The sequence below is a fragment of the Coffea arabica genome, chromosome 9c, assembly GCF_036785885.1.
Source record: "Coffea arabica cultivar ET-39 chromosome 9c, Coffea Arabica ET-39 HiFi, whole genome shotgun sequence".
NCBI lineage: Eukaryota > Viridiplantae > Streptophyta > Magnoliopsida > Gentianales > Rubiaceae > Coffea > Coffea arabica.
In genome coordinates this window covers 19992776-19999415 of record NC_092326.1, presented here as the reverse complement: position 1 = coordinate 19999415, position 6640 = coordinate 19992776, and positions in this window count along the sequence as shown.

Below are 6640 nucleotides of genomic sequence, written 5' to 3'. Positions count from 1 at the left end.
ATTTACCAAAGAAAAATTCCAGAACAATTGCAAAATTTCAGTTTCACTTCCTCGGCTTTCACAAAAACTTCCAGCAGCTAGTTGGTCATAAAACCCAACTTTTTACTCGGCTAAAACATGATATTAAGTACTCAAAACTAACATGCATGACTAATTAATGGAATTACTATCAGTTCTAGTTTAAATCAAGTTCGAACAGCAACTTTTATCATCCACAATTCCAGAATTTTGTTCAACCATTCTCGGATGACATGCATGCGGCAGATTTTTGTTTCATTCAAATTTCTGGTTTACACACAGTCAATTAATCTCATGCAGGGCTTAATCATCCAGTATTTAGTTAGTTAAACACACAACCAAGTAAGAATCAAACACTTTCCAGCAAATTTCATACTAGAATACCCAAAACAACTCCATCGGCTAAGCTGGAAGATTGGTTTAACAATCCAGCAACATCCAATAAAATTTTCCAGCCATACAACCGAATTCCTAGCCATAAAGATCACATGCAAGACCAAATAACAAACTATCTATCAGATTGGATCCAAAATCAAGTTCAAATGTGATCAAAATCAGCATTTAACCAGAAATTCATCCCAATTCTCTCGATTGGCATGCATGCAACCGGATTTTTTGGTATTCCTTCAATTTTCTTGCTTAATCCAAGTTAATTAGCTTCATGCAGAGCTAGATCATCCAGACTTTGGTTAGTTAAACATACATATAGCTCAGATCATCAAAACTTGGTCAACCGAAGCTGCAAATTTCCAGCTTAAACTCTCGGCAACCATTTTCTTCTCAAACAGATTTTTATATAACTTAAGTTATCATCTAGCCACACAATTTCACATACACGCTTATAGTCAGCTTCATCAACCCATAAACATCTCCTCTAAGTTCAGAAATTACCTTAGCTTGAAGCCTAAAACACACGACTAGCTGCTGCAAACCCTTCCCTCTCGGTCAGCCCAGAAATGCAGCCCGTCACTCCTCCTCTCTCTTGTCCAAGCTTGCGACTGGGATGGTGAATGTTTAGCCCTCAGTCCTCTTCACTAACTCATGGTTGGAATGGATATAGAATAGCAGGTTTCACCTTTTTTTTTTCTCTCTAGCTCACGGACAGAAAAACAAAGCAAAGTGTTCGGCTCTCTCTCACTTTCACTCTTGGCTTGCAGAGTGCAGCTCTCTCTCTCTCTTGGTCGATGATACCAAGGCAGAAGGTGAAGTGAAATGGAATGGTGTTGTGGAAATGTTGAGGTTGCTGAAATGGGAAGCTAAGCCACGGATGAGGGAAATGGGGTGTAAGTGGAGACTGAAATGCAATCCGACAGAAATGGAAACGTGGTTTGAAATGTGAAATAGAAAGAATGGTATACGGTGCCGCGGTTTGTGAGAATGGTTTGCGTGTAAGAATTGGTTGCGTACAGAATTGGTAATAGCAAATGTGATTTGATTTGCGGTCAGAGGTTCCGTTTGGTTTGCATGGAACAGTAAGGGTATTTTAGTCTTTTCACTTTGCTCCCTAATCTCAACTTAATTTCTCAATTCCAACTTAATTCTAAAAATTATCCCCAAGTGTGATTTAAATGCCTAATTATACCCTAATACACCTAAACCATTTTTTTTATCGAATAATTATCGATTAAACTTGAATATTGAGATTCCTAGTAATTCTTATATTATTTAACGATTAAATTAGTCCTTAGAATTTCCAATTATTATTTCTCAAGGAATAGAGTTAGACTAACTCGAAATTTATCGATTTAATAATATAAAGTCAAGTGAAATAATAATCAAATCCAAGGATGTCAATTTGCACATAAAAATTATTTTTACGTACTTATTGTGAAAACAAAGAAAGATAAGGATATATTTATCGAATTTTCACGCCTTAAGTATGTTTAGTATATTAGAATCATATTTATCTAAAATTCATTGGTTTTCATCTTAACGCGGAAATTCTTATTAACATTTAACGTTAGCAACTAATTGGAATTAATTATTGAAATTCAAGAAATTTTATATAATTAATCTACTCAGGTAGTATTAATTTTAACATAGAGAAGACTAAGTATTTTAGCATTTTATGTTAAGGCGATAAATTATTCTAACTCCAAAGATTTTAATTTAGTCTAACAAAACCAAGAAATTTCATAACTTAGGAAAATTATATTATTTCTCACATGAAAAGTGTTTTTACGAACTTATTTGGAAACAGGTGAAAGTAATGCTAGAAATTATTAAAGAATTAAAGAAAATGCAAATGAAATATGCACAGGTTTATATATATATATTTTTGGGGTCCTCACAACCTACCCTCCTTAAAGAGAATTTCGTCCTCGAAATTCATACCTTCTGAAATCTCGGATAACCCTGAACCATGTGATGTGATCATGTCATGTGTTCGTTCAGACGCCACTGGTCGGTTCCTCCTTCCATTGACTTGTCGAGGAACAGCTCTATTTTCCACTTATTTCTTATAACATTCCACCATGCTCGAGCCGGTCCTTCAAGTTGGAACACAGCAGAATTTACTTCTCTCTCCTCAGAATAAACTAGTGCATCAAATATATTTCTTATATTTTCCAACCAACTCTCAGCTATATCGGGGTTTGGACCCCCAGAAAATTTAGGAGGGAAAAACTTTTTGAAATCTCTCTAAAGCCCTATCTTCCCCTATTTCTTGGTTTCCAAGTTGGTTCAGTTGTCCAATTCTCTGGCCTTGTTTGGGGTACCAATCGCTCTAGTATATTTGTCATGCGGGTCAAAACTAACCCAATTTGGTTTTCTACCCCAACCCTAGGTTCAGCGTTTCGGTCGGCGGTAGATTCTCTATTTTCTCCTTGATTTCGAGGTCGTCTGGGTTGACGTCCACGTCGTCGTCTCCCAGCTTCCATTCTCACAAGTAATCTATACAAATATGTGCAAATGGCTCACTAAACTAAAAATTATCTATGCATACGTATATTTAACAATTTTCAAAATAAGCAATAAAACTATATCCACAGATAACATTTTCACAAATAGCACATTAACAGTTAACATAGAATTTAAACTAGTCTCAATTAAGTTGCATGCCATTACAAAATTAGAGCTAATCAAGTCATAATACAAGTTGAAATTGTGACAGCCCCACATTCCCCTAAGGCGAACCAAAGGGGTTAGCGGACTGCCTGCCCAGCTCTCGCCAGGACTAACGGTTCAGTTTACGTCGATCTATTACGTTCCGGAACTTACTATTGCGCGCAAATAAGTCAAAATCACAAAATAAAAAAAACGAAAAATCGAAGCCGAAATTTATCCAAACCACGGCCAAGCATATATATACATTGGAAATCAACATTTACAAGCCAAACGGCAAACCAAGATATTCGTCTAGTTCATACAGGTACCAAAAGCCATTTACACACCAAACATTGGTGGAATCAAAACACTTAGGGTTTTTTTTTACCCTCAAGGAGCTATTCAAAAATACATGTACAAGAGCTCAACTTGTCATCCAACTATCACAATCTTTTCCAAAAGTTTCATTTTCCTGTAAGGAAAACAAATGACACGGAATGAGCTAAAGCCCAGTGAGCAACTATCACAATAGCAGTTAAGATCACATAAGCATAACCATTCAATTCAAGTATGCAATTCCGAAGTAAAGCAAATCAGTGAAAGGATACGGTCGGCTCTCAAGAGCCCATTTCCTCGCTTATATTCTTGATCCAACCTCATTGACCCTCCGTCAATGTTAAAAGAATAACCAACCGTAGACAACTCTTTACTTCCATTCCTTCCACCCAACATACCCCAACCGGGCCCGCACTCCATTCAGTCATTTTGGTAATACTCGAGTATACCGGAACCAAGAGTCTCATTACTACAAGGTTCCTCAGTACAGTCCCCGTGGCATGACAATTTTCACGACCAAGCCCTCGCCGGCTCGATCCAATTGACTACCAAACGAGGTTGAGCTCAGTAATACAGTAAGGCCGTTGGACATTCGTCCAAACGACACCAAAGCAGTTTCCATGAAATGGAATTCACCATCCAATATATCAAGTTCAGTAATGCAGTAAAACGGCAGCCAATCAGTGATACTATCAAAAGGGGTGAGGGCGGTCAAGTACACCCTCACCTTAATCAATTCCAATATCCAAGTAAGCCTTCAAGGCATCACATATACATTTAGCAAAGCCACATAGTAACAATTAAGTGAGTAGTACACTCACCAAGCAAGAAAATGATGTTTCATGCACTGCGGTCCAAAGTGCGTCGTGAACCACCGTTTCCTCCTAGAACACATACATAAGTGCCATAAGACTCGTGAACGAGTCGCAAAACAATGCTAAACATAACCCCAATAGGGTTTCATATGCATAAATAAGCATCATTGGTAACCAGAAATTACAAAATGGCCTTAGCTTTAGCCTTGATAGGAAAACCGTGTTTGACCTTAAAATGCGGTAATGGCACCAAATGCATTACGGTTATCGGATGGGGGTGCAAGACCCACCGTTTCGAAGCTATGAAACAGGGATACAACAATGTAGAAGGTCACTCAGTCCAAATCCTAGCACAACTAGGTCAAATGTGCCAAATACTCAACCGGAAACACCAAAAACAGGTTTACAAATCACATAATGCTGTAATTTCTATAACTCAGCCTATACAGGTCCAAATGTCGACATTCCAAAGGCATATGTTAGCTAAGACATCCAGATACATTTCATCAGAAGACACCAACTTCAAAATCCAAACCAATTCCAGTCAAAACAAACGATTACAAGCGCAGTTTTCACATTCTGAGCAACCCAGACCAGCAACAGTAAAATCGACATAACTCACTGTACACAAATCCAAATGACCTGAAATTTTGCAGGCACTTCAAACTCATCAATACCTACAACTTTCATGTTTTGAGCAAAGTCCAATTCGGCCTCTAACCCTATGATCTAAAACCGGACAGAATTAGGGAATTATGAACCCTAACTTTCCATTTTCCATCCAAATCCAAAATTGATTGCATTTATCAACAATTCACACCTACTAGAGTCATTTTAAACCATTACCATTCATCATACAAGGCCACAACATCCCATTCATATTAAACCAGAAAATTCATCATAAAATGGAAAGCTTCACCAAAACTCTTCAAATCAAGAAATAAATCACATATTCCATCACTCAAGCTACTTCTAAGCATAACATAAACATCATTAGGTGTAGTAGAGTGTTCAAGCATCACTTACCAAGAAATCAAGAGAGAGGGAGATGTTGGACACCTTAGCTCCTCAAACAAACTTCACCAAACTACTTACTAGCACTAGAAGAAAGGTTTTTATGGAGTAGAATCTAATCTAGGTGATTAGTTGTGGAAGATTGAGTGAAATGGAAGCTAGAAAGTTGAAGAATTTCTTTTTTCTTTGCAAGGAAGAGAGCCGGCCACAAGGAGAAGAAAAATGGTGAATTTTGGTGAATTTTTAGGATATTTACTTAATTGGGTCAAAAGTCAAAATAGTGAATAGTATTTCTTAAGTCAAATCCAATAACTATGTGACACTTGTCACTCTCATAAATGCAATCCTATCCTTTCTTTTCTCTCTCACATCAATCATTTCACCCACTCTACTTATCTCTTAACACCCGATAAATTTTACACAGTATCCGAAACTTAACCTTATTGGCCGAATTTTTCCGAACTTTTCGCACTAGTGGGTCCCACATCCAATATATATTCTTAATTTTCTAAAAATTCTCCAATACTAGAAAAATCATCTGAAAACTATAATTACTCATAAAATTCACCAGGAAAATATTCCTAAGCCAGAAAATGCAGAAAACATGCAATTAAGGGGAAAATAAACCCTAGGAAAATAATTAGGGTTTTACGGGTTCTCACACTCTCCCCCCCTTAAAAGAATTTCGTCCTCGAAATTTCTCACCTTAATTCCCGAAAAGGTTTGGATACTTCTTTCGCATTTCCTCTTCCACTTCCCAGGTAGCTTCCTCTACTCCGTGGTTTCTCCATAGCACTTTCACTAGTGGAATCCGCTTGTTTCTGAGCTCTTTGACTTTTCGATCGAGTACTTGGACCGGTTTCTCTTCGTAGGCCAGTGATTCATCTACTTCGATATCCTCTGGTTGCAATACATGGGATGGGTCAGGATGGTACTTCTTTAGCATCGAGACGTGAAATACATCATGGATTCGAGAGAGACTGGATGGCAGTTCCAATCGATACGTGACCGCTCCAACCCTCTGAAGAATCTTGTAGGGTCCGACGTACCGCGGTTGAAGCTTCTTTCCTTTACCCGCTGTAAGACTCCGTAAGGGTGTGATCTTGAGAAATACATAGTCTCCAACTTCAAACTCCAAGTCTTTTCTTCGATTGTCAGCGTAGCTCTTTTGTCGGCTTTGGGCTGTTTGAAGCCGTTGCCTTATCAACTTGACCTTCTCTTCAGCCTCTTCCATCCATGGAATAGTTGCCGGGTCCAGTGCTTTCTTTTCGCCAACTTCGTCCCAGTAAATTGGTGACCGGCACTTGCGTCCGTAGAGAGCTTCGTACGGAGCCATTTGAATCGACGAATGGAAGCTATTGTTGTACGCGAACTCTACTAAGGTCATGTGCTGACCCCAGTTGCCTCCAAAG